The following is a 16153-nucleotide window of genomic DNA, read 5'->3' as shown; positions in this document are numbered from 1 at the left end:
AAAGACTGCAGCAGGGAGTGTGACACCGCAGTCAGCGCAACTGCCAAAAAAGCACGCGCTGGGCGTCCCAAAAAACGGTGCCCACCACCACCGTCATCAAAACGTACAGCCCCAATGGAAATTGATGTAGTAGAAACCAAAGAAGTAACTCCCCAGGACATCGTTCAGTCGGCTGCAGCGCCTGAAGCTGACTCTTCAAAAACTGGACAGTCTGCGTCTAATGCTGCGGAACGTAACGTTCAGCGTCGTATTGGTCGCCCGAGGAAACGTAAGGCTGTGATTCCACTTCGGAGAACGAATACCACCACGGACACTACTGTGCCTCAGGCTATTGATACAATTGGCAAGGAATCCGATCAACTATTCATTGAACCAGTAGAAACGTCATGCAATGAACCAGGGCTTCAGTCTTCGTCGGCTGTTGATGCAACTGACTGTAATATCCAAGGATCCATGTCATCTACGGCTGGCTACATTCAGTCAGATTTAGACATCGACGGGGTTTCCACGCTGACTCGTGCCATGCTGGATGACTTTGTGGGTAAGTCTTCGCATAGTGTTGTCATAGACAGTGTGTCGACTGATCTCAGCTCACCAGCAGACAACAATTTAACTGGTCCTTGGCTGTACCGAGACAGCAATAAAGTTGCTGTGACGTACCTTATTGGTGACAATGGGGAAAAACGTCAGATTAACCTAAAGAATCTGAAGCGCCGTGGGTTTTGCGCTCCATCACGAAGCGGTCAACTGCGGTACACCTCTTACTCGTGGCTCCGGTTTAAAGACTTGTTAAATAAATCTGGTCAAACAGTGGCTGCGGTTCTAGAGGACGAGGAACTGTTCCACAAAACGCTCCGCCTTGTAGATCGCTTCTACTCCACACATCCACGTCGGGCGGAGGAGGAAGGTCTGCAGCCTCACCGGGGTCCGCAGACCTGGGAGGACCGGCATAATCTCCTCCAGCTGCACTACTACGGTAAGGGCTGGTATAAATTTTACCGTTTCTCTACCCTCCGTGAGATATTCATATCCAGACACGGAGCTGATCGGTGGGCCGAGTTTCAGGCCGATCCCTGGTCGGAGACACTTTCAGACGAGCATTTCGAACTTCTGCTTCGAGATGTTCATCATAAGCTACGGCAACACCATTCCAGATACATTCACCTGATTGACGCCTATGCAGGACCACAGTGTCACGAAGATCGCGGCAACGCCACTCGCGTCCAGTACAGCGTAATGTTTGTCACTCGTTCTGCCACGTCAGGTAGGCGTCAACAGCGGAGGCCGGTGGCACAGGCGCCGCCTCAACGCATTGCAGCCCCTGCCACTGCAGATGGAAATGCTCTCACATCGTTCTTTCTCCGTTCGTGTGTCGATTGCGGCACACTGCGTGTCATTGATGACAGAGCTGCGTCCAAGTATCCGCTCGGTCATTACACCTATGCCGGCGAACAGCACAGAGTTCGTTTCACTTGTGACCGGCTGGTCGGCATCACGTGTGACACTCCGCCAGACTTTGTCACCTGCACGGCGGGAGACAAGCCGTCCACCTGGGTGGCCATGGGCGCTCGGACGGCGGGAGACGCGTTACCGCCACCGGCAATGCAGCTTCGCTCATTACGTGTGCTGGACGCGTCTGATCATACAGAGGAGACTGAGGTTCTGGCTAGCTATCATTACCGTGGTGATGACAGAGCTGCTGAATGGACTGGTCGTCGTGCCGTACTGACCCGAACGTCAAACAGTGGCGTCGTCACACTGGGCACGCAGGCGAAGCGCAGACGCTTCCGTCCTATTTCCAGCAGTCAGTTCACAGCCGGCCGTTTCACCGTTGACAGTCCGCGCGAGGCAAAATGCTGCCAGGCGTGGCACGATCCGCTCGACACCGATTCTGAAGATCCGTCGTCCGAGCTTGAGTTCTCCAACTTACAGGTACTACGTGACATCCATGCCTTGTACAATTCGCTTCGCCGTGTGCGTTGCGTCAAGTGCAACCAGCAGACGCCCGGATTGCCGTATCCAGGCTATCAGATCCAGGTGCCTGAGCATGGCCGTTTGGTTAATTTGCCGCCGGATAGCGTTGTTTCTGACGCCATATCGCGCTCGTCGCTGCTGCGTGAAGGCGGGCGTTGTACAGTGACGCTAGACCCCGAATTCAGGGGTGCCAACGGCACAGTTTTCACTGACCGAGACGTCACGGGCGTTTGTACAGCATGTTCATCAGCATATGAGGTTGACGCCAACAACAACATTGTACCTCGGCCGCTGGTGTCGGACATGAATCAATTACGTCCCGATCCGAATGACGTCGGCGACTTTGTCGGCGGCGCCGAGCGGCCCGTCGCCTCCCAGCCAGCGCTGAGCGCAGACGGCACATCGGCTGCAAACAACGGTGCTCCAGAGGACGACAGTGACGAGCCAGAGCCGACGGACATCAGCCTGTTCTCGGCAGAAAATCTGGTAGCCACTGATGTATACTCAGACGAGGCGTATCATCAGTTTGTTAAGTCATGGACACCCGCTGAGACAATGGTGCTGCGGCCAGTGCATCTGGTTGTCAGCGTGCTGCGTTTGCGTGCCAACCAGGTTCCGTTCTGCAAGCACGGCACCATTTCCTATCCGCTGAAGGATGCCTGCCGGGCGCGGAATTTACCATGGTATGATTTTGAAAGGCTGCCATTCGTTGTGCTGGTGCAGAGCAGACGAGACGGCACGTCTGCCGAGGCCATGGTAAACATGCAGACCATACTGAGGGCCAAACAGTTTATGGAGCGCACAATGGAGTGCAAATACAACCCACGCCAGACGCGTCCATTTTATCGCTTTGTCGGTGAACAGTGGATGCCGTTTTCAAACGAAAATCTTGCAGCTCTGCAGCGGCGGCTGTCTGAGCCGGACCGGCCGAGCACGCCTGCCGGTCTTCGTGTCGTACTGGCCAGCGACATTCACGCCCGTGCAGACAAGGTGTTGCGGTTCAACGAGTTCTGCAATTGGCTAGAGTCTGGCTTCACCATGGCCGACGAGCTGTGGAAAAGCTTCCGGCTGTCGCGCAGCGGTGAGGGTGCCGACACCACAGAGGCTGGCCAGGATGACTTATGGGAGGTCATTGAGAACTTTGTGGTGGGTCAAGCTGTTGACGCGGCTGCCGACCGCCACGACGGAGGGCAGCACGAGCGACGCACAGATGACGACGACGAATCGGACGCCGGTGAAATCGACGTCACCATGCGTCATGTTCTCAACTGTGCCGTCACTAACGGCTGGCTGCTGCCCGCCCCCGTCGACGGAGACAATGTTGACTCGACCGGCGAGCCGAGTAGCGTGCTGTTACGCTGTTGTGAAGAGCTGGAGATGCTTGGCCGCGAGTTCGGCAACGATGAGGGCGTCCGCGCTGGCGGCATTTCTGCCGGTGCCGTCTGCGGGCCACAGAGTGAACGTCCCGAAGACATTCGCCGACAGGGTATCGCGCGTTCTGCGCTCCTTCACATACCTATGCCGGGAGTCGACCGGGAAAATCCGCTGCCCGAGTCGACACCCGGCTACATGCAGATGGCTTTCCCAGAGGTGTTCCGCTCGGGTGACGCCGATCCGTACCAGGACCGTAAGGTCAGCATTCGTCAGCCAGTCACCACGTGGCGACAGAACTGGCTTCACTGGATGTCGCGTCAGCCCGAGGCGGAAGGCAACGTTGACCTTCAGTTCGTTGTCAGCAACCAGCTGAGCCGTGATAAGACCGGCCAGGAGGCCAATGTTGCCATCAGAATGACCGATTTTCCAGACGGGTTGCCAACCAAGGAGCAACTGGAAAACGACCCGGCGCTGTGCAAAAGGCTTGCTCAGTCGCTGCTTTGTCTACGCTCAAAATTGGAGGATTCTGACGCTTACTGGCGAGTGCAAAAGCAGGACGCCATCGGCATCGCTCGCTACCTTGAGAGCCCGCCGCCGTGGCGGTCTAATGCAATCCCCATGGAGGTTTACCTGTGGCAGACACGAGCCGTTCCCTACAATCATCATCCGGCTATTCATCGGCTGTGTGACAACGCTGCCGTGAATGAGGCGCTCAGTGACGAGCGCTATCTCCATGCACGGCTAGCCAACACGCTACGACATCCAGGCATCGTGGCGTGGGTTTCGGCGCTGATTGGTGAGCTGGACACCTTGGCACTATCTGTGGCACGACACTCTGCAACATACTTTCTGGTGCGCTCTGAGTGGGGTGCTAACGCCAACCCACACATTCACCGTCACGTGATCAGTGAATCGTTCTCACGAATCCTACACCAGCTTCAGACCTCTCTGAAGCACAAGGTTGCAGAGATCGAAAGAGATTTGCGGGTGGAAGACCCCACTTTGGAGAGCGATGCTTCTCGCGTCACTCTTGAGACGCGCGTCAGCGCTGCCTGGCGTGACTGTCAACAAGAGTATGTCAGACACATCGGTCGCTGCTACACCAACTGGAATGCCGGCCTCACAAAAGACGGCGAGCGCACCTTTGACTTTGCCTACGATCGCAAAACAACCGTTTGCCGTGCTAGCATGGCCGTCCAGCTGGACGACGCGCTGTCAACCGGCGACTTTGCCGCCATTGACGAGCTCTATGTGCGCGTCATCAACGGCACGCTGCGACACACGGGCCACAGCGGACGCGGAGACGCGCCATCTGCCAAGGACGGGTGTGCCGTGCGGCGACAGGTCGTGGACAAGGCGGCAACCGAGGCGGCCCGTTCAGCAGATGGACGTGCCAAGCAGGTAAAAAAAGAGGTGATTGTGTGCAAGAGACGCATGCCACGGCGTCTCCGCACCGAGCCGGTTGTGGTGAAAGATGCACACGATCCTCGCATATATCAGTTCGAGACGGCCTCAAACGACAAATGGCTAGGTAGTCATGACCCGTTCACCATCCTGCACGTCCTCAACAATGTCGACGACAAGGCAGTGGTACCCGCGTGGCTCACCCGTACACCGCGTGTCGAATGGAAAAGCTCGCCCACGGACAGCGGTGGCTACACATTTAACGTGCTGCTCGCTCAGTCCCGCGGCGACGGTAGCGTCGAGTACGCGCTCAAGTATGCCATGAAGCCGGTGGCTCCGATCAGGACCACCGGCGACATGCTGTTGTCGGCAATGGAACGGCGTGAGGCGAGCGACAACGTGGATATCGGCGTCGTGCAGAAAATGTACAACCAGGCGGCGGCATCCATGTGTCAGTCCATCTTTCAGGCAGTGCACAAAAACTGGCAGCTGCCGCTGCTGCAGAAGAATTTGGACGTTAAGAGGTTCAGTATGAGCGGCTGCCGCGTGGTGAAACCGGCCAATGCCGCTGACAATCCGGTGTACGTGTATGCCGACTCGGTGGAGCGCTTCAACGCGCGGCTGGGCAACAACATTCGTCATGGCAATATTCCTCTGGCCGATATTCAGCGCAAAATGTCAGTCTACGAGTTTTGCGACACGTTCACGTCCACTGAGAAAACTATAGATGGTCAGCGCGTATTCCAGATAAGTCGTCGCCAGTCTTCATGGCGTGGTGTGCTGAAAACAGTCATGTTGGCACCACATCATGGCATATCAAAGGCAAATCCGGCCAGAGTCAATTTCTGGAAGTATGCTCGCGACATCGTGCTGTGGTGTCAGCCGTGCCTGACATCGCAGGAGCTGATGCCGCCACTAGATTGTCTCACTGACTGCGCCATAGCCGCTCACTGGAGAGCCATGTACGAGCAGCTGATGGCATCTGACGTACACAAGCCTGTGTGGGTCACTCGGTATTACGAAGAGCACAAACGCCGAGCGGCGGCAGCCACAGGCGAGGACGTGTCTGACGAATCGGACAGCGACGATGACGACGACGGCGACAACGCTGACGATGCTGCTGATGTTGTCGAGCCGCCTGAGGTAGAGGAAGAGCGTGAGCTGATGGCTCAGCGTGTGCGTGATCGATTCTACCAGACAGCTCTGGACGCCATGCTGGCGTGTCCTGCAGAGGACATTGACGACGCAGTGCAGCGAGCTGACAGAGCGGCGGCGAGCGTCGCAAACCCGGCCGGCTACGACTTCCAGGCGCAGTGGCTCGGCGATCGCATAGTCAATCCAGAACATGTGCGTCGCAACTATGGCCGACTGGCTAGTCTGAGCGCCGGAGACGCTGCGCATTCTGCTCCGGTGACGCCGAGTGGACGTCAGCTGGTGCTGCCGCGTCTGGTCACAGGCTATCTGAAAGAACAGCGAGAGTGGCGACGCTCCTGTCGTGAATGGAATGCCTACGATCAGGCGGTGGCCAAATGGCGCCGTAATCGGTCGTCACGCATGGCCGAGCCTGTCGCGCCCCTGGTCCCCGATATTAGGGACAAACGGCCCAAGGCACTGCGTGCATTCCTGCTGGGTGATCCTGGCGCGGGCAAATCGACTACGCTGCGCTCTGCCGTGCACGAGTTGAACGAGCTGCTCGTCGCTGATGAGGCCGACTGGACTGACGTAGTCAAACTTTCGGCGCCAACGGGCTGCGCATCGTTCCACATGGCACACGGTGCGACCACCATCCACCGTCTCTTTGCTATAAGAGTCGGTCAAGTAGGCGATGACCCGTTGCCGGCCGAGAGCCGACAGTTTGCTGCACTCTGTGAAAGGCTCGGTCCTGAGCTGGGTCTTCTCATATTCGACGAGTTCTCAATGATCCAGCGCAGGATGATGCGCTGGATAGTAAAGCGACTCGAGGAGGCCGGCATCAATTTGGACGACATCGGCGTCGTGCTTGTCGGTGACCCGGCACAGATACTGCCGATCGGCGACAGTCCTGTGTGGAGTCTCCGCCAGCGAATGGACGACGGCAAAGACTGCTGCGAGGCATCGCGGCTGGGTATGCTCGCCTTCCGTGAGGTGTTTCGTATGCCGGCGCTGGAAACAGTGGACGGCTTCGCGGCGTGGAGTCACGCCGCTTCACGGGAGCCTAGCACGCTCAATGACGATGAGCGCCGTGCGGTGGCTCGTTTCCGTGCGGCAGCACTGGACGGCGATTACGAGACCGTCTACTTAAATGAAGTGCGGCGCACTGTCCAGAACGACGAGCTAGCCGACCATTTCACAAAGGTGATCATTCCATCGTTCCGCTACGGCAGGGCGACACACGCCAGTCTGCAGTGGCTCCGCGACAACACGGCCACCGCCGAGCACATGGCTGCTGATCCACTTTGGGCTGGCGCTGTCACACTGCACGGTAACCATTGGTTCAGCGAGCTGGCCGTGAATCGTGCTACCGTCGAGTCGGACAACGCCAGGGCGCTCGTTCGCTTCGCCAACGAGCGTGACACGCCGGTAATGGCCGTGAACGCACAGCATTTACCGACGAAAAAAGCAGCTCGACTGCAAAAGGTGTCACCCAGAGAGTTCCGCAGCATACCGGCAGTGTTCTTTGCGTGCAGTGGTCTGCCGCTGATGCTGTTGGAAAACGTGGCACCCAGTGTCGGTCTGTTCAATGGCGCTCACGTCGAGTTCGTCGGACCGCTGTACTTGGAGGATGACTGGCAAGTAACACTGTCCAGCTGTGAGTACAGAGAAAGGGTGCGGACCAGTGGCGTCACGCTGACCACTCCCCTCGACACACCCGCCTCGGACCGTGAGCGTATGTACCAGGTTCCCGTGGGCAGTGTCATTGTGAAGGTCAACGGTCACACCGTCGACGGCGATGAGCATCGTCTCGACGAGCTGGTCGCGGCGTCTAGCACCGTCCAGCTGGTATTTCACACGCCAAAGCACCCACCTCATCTGCCCGAGTTCATTGTGGTGCGTGTTCCAAACTACACCGAGAATCGTGGCCCAAATATCCTCGGCATCGAAGATGCCGACGATCTGGTGCCAATACGGATGGTAAAGCGCGCCCGTGACAAGGGCAAAAACAATCGGGCGATAGGCGGCGGTGAAGAGAGTCGGACCGAGTTTCGCGTTGGACCGCCGCTAGAGGGCGGCAGCGCATTTACCGGCTTTAAAGGCCAGGGCGCCACGCTGGATCGCGTGGTGGCCAAAGTGAAAGCGTGGGTAGAGACGCCCGGCTTCTGGACGGTGGTGGTGTCGCGTGTCAGACACCCACATCACCTGCACATTCCCACTGACCAGTGGCCAACTGTCGAGGAGATTCAGGTTCAGCGTCTGAATCCAGACGTGCTGGAGGCCGAGATTTTCGAGCGTCAAATGAAAATCAATGCCGCAAAGACGTGGCGTCACTTTGTGGCTGCCGAGGATGACGGCGAGTGGAGTAGCGCCGATAATGTCATCGGAGACGCTGTCCACGTGGCTTGGAGGCGGCTGCACACACGCGACGTGGCCTCTGTTGTGTGCGACGAGCTGCATGCCAAGGGAGTGAACGTGTCTGTAAGTGACGTACAGCACGTCATCCAGAAAATGTCGCAGACGGACGAGGCACTGATCCTTGCTGATCATATATATCTCACCTCACGGCAGCACTGCTGCCTTCTACGCAGTAAAATACAGCGTGGACGACGACGACCCACAACCACCAAACCGTCTAAGCGGCCAGCCTCCACGTCTGCTGGTCGGGGCCGGCGTGGTAAGGGTCGCCGCATCTCGTGAGAATGGACGCTACGCATCGTTCGTGGATTTTCCGTGTGTTTCACTGGCGCCAGAGCAAACCGTTTGAAAAGCATTAAAGTGCGTTTCAATACAGTCGTGTACCATTCCCACATAATTTTGGTCTTTGCAGACAATTAAAGTAACGCACCGATGTTCGTTTAACAGGAGCGGGGAGTGGTGTGACCCAGTGCGCAAGAATTAAACTGGTACCGTAAACGGGGGTGACTTTGCCATGCTTCTCAAAAAATGCTTTAGGGTGATCTCCAGTGATATTTTACGAAGAATGTAATAATTTTTTTTAGGCACAAATGAAAGATAATTGATGGGCCTTCCAACATAACCAACACTGAGAGATAAGTTGCCACTAAATACCTAACTGGGCTCTATTTTATTGGAGTCATTGAAATGGTCAAATTTGAAGAGGTCCAAACTTCTTATTATCTAACAATGTTCTAGACCAACTACGATGCTGAAACTTGGTATGGTTGATCACGACAAGGCTGTTAAGTTAGCATATCCAACGAAACTGGCATTTGTCACTTCATTTAGCTAAAATTTTTGGTGGCGATTCTTCCAAGTGAATTGCAGGCCACATGGGTTGACTTTGCCACCATGTTATCAATGCAAACATGAAATACTTATCCGATGCAATTCAAAATAAGCTTTAAATGTAGCATCATTTTGATCTCCAAACTGGTTTTAAAAAAGTCAAAGTTTATATGTTGAAGATTAACACAGGAATGCACAGTGGGAGTATAGAAAGGCAAAAATTACCCAAATAAAAAATGGATGAAGCTGGGCCCAACTTCTCAGCACAGCCATGATCATCTACAACTCCTGAGTTTGCCAGTAAGACTGGCTGAAGAAATCTGCATCATTTTATAGATCAAAATACTGATAATAAAGGTGTCGGTAAGTTCCAGCAAGAACGTCCTCTTTCTGTTCCTCTTAATGCCGCTGGAAAAAAGCGGCAAGGTCCTAGAGTACCGATACAATAATACCCTTGCTTATTTATCTATTCTGAACCATTTTTCAGTTTCTTTTTACCATCAAATCTCAATTATTTTCAACATATATAATGTATTTTAAGAAGTAAGGTATCTCTGCTTTTTGTACATCATTTAAGAGCGAAAAACCTCGCATTGCTTTATTTTGTCCTATTCCCCATACAATGGTTGCCCTTCCCCATTGTATGGGGAAGGGCAACATAAAGGATGGTTGCCCTTCCCCATACAATGGAACAAAAATGCTTGAAAGTATTTGTTAATTATTTGGCATAGTGGCAACGTCACCCCTTTTTTTAGTTTAACTTTGCCACGACTCATTTTCCTTAAAAATTTATATTTTTAGGCAAGACATAAATACTCAAGTGTTCAACATGGTCCATGGTGTTTTGAACATAGAGTCATCCCAATAAGTTAACAAGTTTAAAGAATACAAGCGTCTAAAGTTGAAAACATGGCAAAGTCACCCCCGTTTACGGTATTAACGTAATCGGGTCACATGGGCATGGAAGGGCACTCCTGCATGCCTGCTCACCATGCACAGTTTACCGGCTAAGTCATTTTTTTTTTGTCCGTTGGAAATCAGTTTTAGTGGCGGGCTTTCGGAGGCATGGGACAAAATTATAAGCATGGATTGCTTTTCATTCTACACAGATATGTAATCACATTGAAACAAATGCCTTACATGCATTATTCGTTTCCAATATTGCAAAGATTTGGAGTGTCCACACTCCAGTTGCGCTGAACACATTTCCGTTAAACAAATAAATCTTAATTGCACCGCGGAATGCGCCATCTAAACCAGTATAACGCCTTTTGTGGCGATTAACGGAGCGAGCGAGAGGGTGGGCCTTGCACGTGTGAAATTGCGAGGGGGTACCTCCAACTGACTTGTGCACGGCACCTTACTAACCGGTCTCTAGCGATGTGCCAAATTTGAGCACAATCGGCCCAGCCGTTCTCGAGATCTGGAAGCGGCACCCTGCACGTGCGCACGTGCAAAATGGGTCCCAACTGACTTGTGCACGGCACCCTACTAACTGCTCCGTAACCGTGTACCAAATTTGAGCGCAATCGGTCCAGCCGTTCTCGAGATCTGGAAACGACCCCTGCACGTGCGCACGTGCAGCAGCACCCCAACTCTGGCACATGGATATGCATTGCCTAGTGGGTGCCTACCTACATGCCAACTCTCAGCGCAATCGGCCCAGTAGTTACCGAGATATTGCAACAATTACAAAAGTGACACCTCTTGGTTTTGCACGTGGCACGTGCATAAGGGGTCACCCACATGCATCGGGAATAGTGCAATACTTGGTAGAAGGAATGAAGCTACCCTACAAAAATTACCGCATGTAAATCGGTCAAGTGGTTGCTGAGATATAAGCCTCGCAAAAGCGTGACCACGGCCGCTCATACTCAGAAATTTCCCTTATTCTAAGGAAAGACTACGCTCGCTTCGCTCGCTCCGTAATAATAAACTTTAACATGCCTTGAATATCTTAAAGGGTATGGTAGTTAACTTTCTACGGTGGTTGTTCCATGAAATATTGCTCAAATTTCCATTTAAAGGAAATATACCACCTACAACATTGGGTTTTGAACTAAACTAGCAGTTTTGTGGCCGGAGCTGAGAGTAGCACAAGTCAGTAGCGTTTACGGTCCGACGATGGCCCTATTCAAAGCTATTCCATTCCTCGTTAGGGAAGCATCCCTTACGCAGGAATATTTTCCTTTACGGAAGACTACAGCTACCTGTGGCAGAGGCCAGTATTCAGCCTATCAGGATGCAGCTGGCTTGAACTGCGTAATATGATTGATAAACGCGTGAACAACTTGCGCTATAAGCACCATCTACCCTCTACCAAAGATGGAAAAGAGTTCTTTCAATATGAAAATGTTGTAAAATTTTGTAAATATTCCTTATCTTCTTTCCTGGTCATTTTCAGCATATAAAATCATAAGACTGTAGCCAAAAACTAAATGGAGAAAAGTGGTATATTCCCTTTAAGAGTTATTCAACTTACTAAGGGTGCGTATTATTTAGGCCAGGGTTCATAATGCCCAGGGCATGATGTGTCCAGTGCTCGAAATGGCCAGTGCCTTGAATTGGCCAGTGTTCATATTGTCCAGGGATTACATGGTCCAAATGTGGCCAACTGGCTGCAGATAGGGTAAATTCAAAGAGACCAGGGTTCATAATGTCCAGGGCACGATGTGTCCAGTGCTCGAAATGGCCAGGGTTCATATTGTCCAGGGCACGATGTGTCCAGTGTTCGAAATGGCCAGGGTTCATAATGTCCAGGGTACGATATGTCCAGTGTTCAAAATGGCCAGTGCCTTGAATGGGCCAGAGTTCATAGTGTCCAGGGATTACATAGTCCACCCAACCCAACCAAACCTAACCTAACCTATCCTAACCTAACCTAACCTAACCTAACCTAACCTAACCTAACCTAACCTAACCTAACCTAAGGTAATGATGTTTGCCTACCAGGGATAAGGAAATAGTTTCTCGCATGAATAGATTGCAAGCAATAGTAAATCAAGATACATAACCACTTAACCTAAAAATATTTGATTTACTATTGCCTGTAATCTCTCCTAAAGGCATTGCCTTCGGCACTGCACTGCTTCGCATTGAGCTGGTTCCGTGTTTTTTACATAATGACGTCACTTTCAGTGACTATGTAATCCCTGGACATTATGAACTCTGGCCCATTCAAGGCACTGGCCATTTTGAACACTATGCACATCGTGCCCTGGACATTATGAACCCTGGCCATTTCGAATACTGGACACATCGTGCCCTGGACATTATGAACCCTGGCCATTTTGAACACTGGACACATCGTGCCCTGGACATTATGAACCCTGGCCTCTTTGAATATACCCTATCTGCAGCCAGTTGGCCACATTTGGACCATGCAATCCCTGGACATTATGAACTCTGGCCCATTCAAGGCACTGGCCATTTTGACACTGGGCATAGCGTACCCTGGACATTATGAACCCTGGCCAGAATGAATGCTCCCCAATTGGAAACATCCTGTACATTTGTACCACGGAAAATCCTCAACGTTGTGAAATCGTCCATGGAGCAACAGAATTCGCTGTCAACACCCTCTAGCAGTATCTAGGCCGGGCGCTTCACCCATACTCGCGAGTGGCCTAAAAGAGAACCAGCTATTTCGACAGGATCCACCTGAGGCACTCCACGCATAATCGTGGGAGATAGCTGAAGCAACTCACGCATAGCGTGTAGTTACGGCATCAACCTGAGGCACTCCACGCATAATCGTGAGAGATAGCTGAAGCAACTCACGCATAGCGTGTAGTTACGGCATCAACCTGAGGCACTCCACGCAGGATCGTGAGAGATAGCTGAAGCAACTCACGCATAGCGTGTAGTTACGGCATCAACCTGAGGCACTCCACGCAGGATCGTGAGAGATAGCTGAAGCAACTCACGCATAGCGTGTAGTTACGGCATCAACCTGAGGCACTCCACGCAGGATCGTGAGAGATAGCTGAAGCAACTCACGCATAGCGTGTAGTTACGGCATCAACCTGAGGCACTCCACGCAGGATCGTGAGAGATAGCTGAAGCAACTCACGCATAGCGTGTAGTCATCGAGAGCAGCAGAAGACACACGCATAAGCGTGCGACTTCGGCCTGGGCGGCGTGATACACCTTCATCGCCGTCAAGAAACCAACGTTTCATACTTGCGTACAACTGGTATGTATTCATGTCAGTGTCCCAAAATTTGTTGCTGCTTGGGGTGCGAACCGACACTCAAATGGAAATCATTTTCCACTTTCACCTCCAATTTTTAAGAGCCATTTCCGCTCCCAATTTTTCCGAAAAAAAATATTTGCCTGAGTACTTGTTTTATTTGCTTCATTCTTGCATTCCCTAGTGATGCTTTTCCCACTATTTTGAGGTCTTATCTGACCACCGGTTTTCCACTCCTATTCCCCTTTTCGGTGAGAAATTTTCCTCTCTGACACCCAAGCAAAAATGCAATGTTGGGACACTGATTCATATTCATGGTGTGTCAAAAGTGGAAATAGCCGGTGCGTCGTCTGGCAACCCGGCAGCCCGCCGCCATAGGGAAATTCATGCGTTTTGTCGCTTTTCGCTCCTTATGAGTCACTTGATCTAATTAGCAGGGTTGTGCTCGACTAAAAAAAATTGCCGACTCGACTCATCATTCAACTTCAGAAAGCCCTGACTCAACTCTGACTCAAACAAGGAGCTGATTTTTCCCTTGACTCGACTCATGACTCAAGCGGCTCAATGAAAATATGAGTCGACTCAAACTTCACTCAAATTTTTTGTTGAGTCAAGTGAGTTGACTCAGAATTGACTCAGATAAAAAGTTGTTGAGCGGGGGTGGGGTGGGGTGTGAAAAAAAAAATCCGGCAGCAGGGCCAGGGCTAAGTTGTTAAGCGGGGCCGGGGGGGGGGGGGATGAAAAGCTATGTATATATATACATACATATAAAAGTTATTTTACTGACTCAACTCTGACTCAACTCAACGCCTTCATATTTTTGTCCGACTCAACTCTGACTCAACTCAACAGCTCAACATTTTATCCGACTCGACTCAAATCTGACTCATTTGAGTCAGAGTTGAGTCAAATTTCTGACTCGACTCATGAGTCAAGCACAACCCTGCTAATTAGAGCTTAACCAGGAACGAGGCGGATCACTTGGACGTATTCGGGACCCAAATACGTTGTTTTGGAGCCAATACCTGGGAAACCCTATTCACCCAATGCGAGTTTTTAAGAGTCTACATGGCCAAATTTATTTTTACAACTGTATCCGCCCTCGAACGATAAATATTGTTGACGGATCAGAAACACATCCCGTGGAATGCATTTGGACTTGGCTGGATCTAACATTAGCGAGTATCTGCTAATGCAGCTTCTTGGCCTGCACAGTATGCACACAAACATACATGCTTCCTGCCCTTGGGTTATTCCTCACTTGAATGAAAATTTTGCTATAATAACTATTCCAAGCAGTTGGCAGGTTTTAGTGCAATGCAAAGTCGGAACCGTCCCGCGCCGGCAGTCTCCCAGGCGGCGCGTAACGGCCGCCGCCGGCTGCCGCGCCGCCGCTCTTGCAGGGTGTTTGACTTTATACCCCTGTTGTTAGAAAAGTTGTGGAACGATTTACTTGATTCTTGCATGACAAGATCCGCCATTCAATTCTTAGCAGGTACCGAAGGTTTGACGTCAATTGCACGATCCGCCGTCCATATTGCTTGCGGTACTGCCATCTGTTGACAAGGCTGGAGAACTAAAGCCGTGCGGCTATTTCCACTTCTGACACACCATGTGAATGTCCATTGTGCTTGAGCTGCAGAATGCCTTCCATTTTGTAGGAAAATTTTGCTTTTCTCATTCTTACACAATGCAACACTGATGTTTGCCATCGTTTTCATTGATCTAATTGGGATATATGTTTGCGTTGACACACACTTGTCAACATTTTCAGCAGTGTTCGGCGCGGTGCCGAATGCGATCCGGAATCTTTAAGTTTTTTTTTTTCCAAAAGGACTCTGGCTCCAATTATGTTTTGTTTCGAATAAGCACGTGTTTTAGCGAGCAAAACGGGCAAAAACTGAACCTGAGAAAGTCGTACGTCGACTTATTTTAACATGCGATTTCTTCCCGATAATTTCCACACGTGCGTTTTGAGACTATAGTCTGTTCCATATCAAGCTTGCGGTCGGAGTTTCTTCGGCAGATCGCTCCTCCGCTCAAGAAGTAGCGTCTTAAAATGTAAGAACTGTATATACAGAAACCACGCACTGCTTTCAGCAGGGTACTTCGGCTGCAAACTTGAAACGGAACAGAGTATAGACATTAGAACAGTGGTGACGTCATGCTGTCGAACTTGTATTGCAATGTAACGTATCAATACCATGGACGGAACTGCTTACTCGATTATAACCTCGGCAACAGTGAAAAAAAGTTTTCCCCCAAATTCGTCGACCTTGTCCCAACGTACGGACATTGGGCGCCTGCTGCCATCAGTGACGTCATCATAATATGCTAATTTTTTTAAGACAATTTCCGGGTACTTACCGTGTACAATTTGAAATCGAATATTCTTTCGGTAAGAAATTCTTGGTCAGACACTAAAGCTGCCAAAACTCACGTGAGTGCTTCGCTAATGAAGTTGGAGCCAGCGTCCTTTTGCAAAAAAAAAAAAACGAACTACAGTTAAATCTACTCTGTGAGCCTGACCACGTTACCACGGCGCCTTTATTTCCCTAGTGAACCAGCCTGAGTAGTAAGGGAATTTTGGTTAAATCTACTCTGTGAGCCTAATGCAAGTAGGTGGCTCGTCACACGACTCGCACCAAGGCCGGAACACTCTGCAATATGGGGGCAAAAAATCCCCCCACCGTCTGGAAGGTTAAAGGGCACGTTACACTTTGGCATCTAAATCCTTCCGTTACCCGGAATCGCGCGATCGGACGATAGCGGTCCGATCGCGACACTTCACTTCTTAGTATGCATGGACCGATTTGAGCTCAGTATGTA

This window comes from Amphibalanus amphitrite, unplaced genomic scaffold (assembly GCF_019059575.1).
Source record: "Amphibalanus amphitrite isolate SeventyFive unplaced genomic scaffold, NRLGWU_Aamphi_draft 000136F_arrow, whole genome shotgun sequence".
NCBI lineage: Eukaryota > Metazoa > Arthropoda > Thecostraca > Balanomorpha > Balanidae > Amphibalanus > Amphibalanus amphitrite.
Note: the sequence above shows the minus strand (reverse complement) of the source record.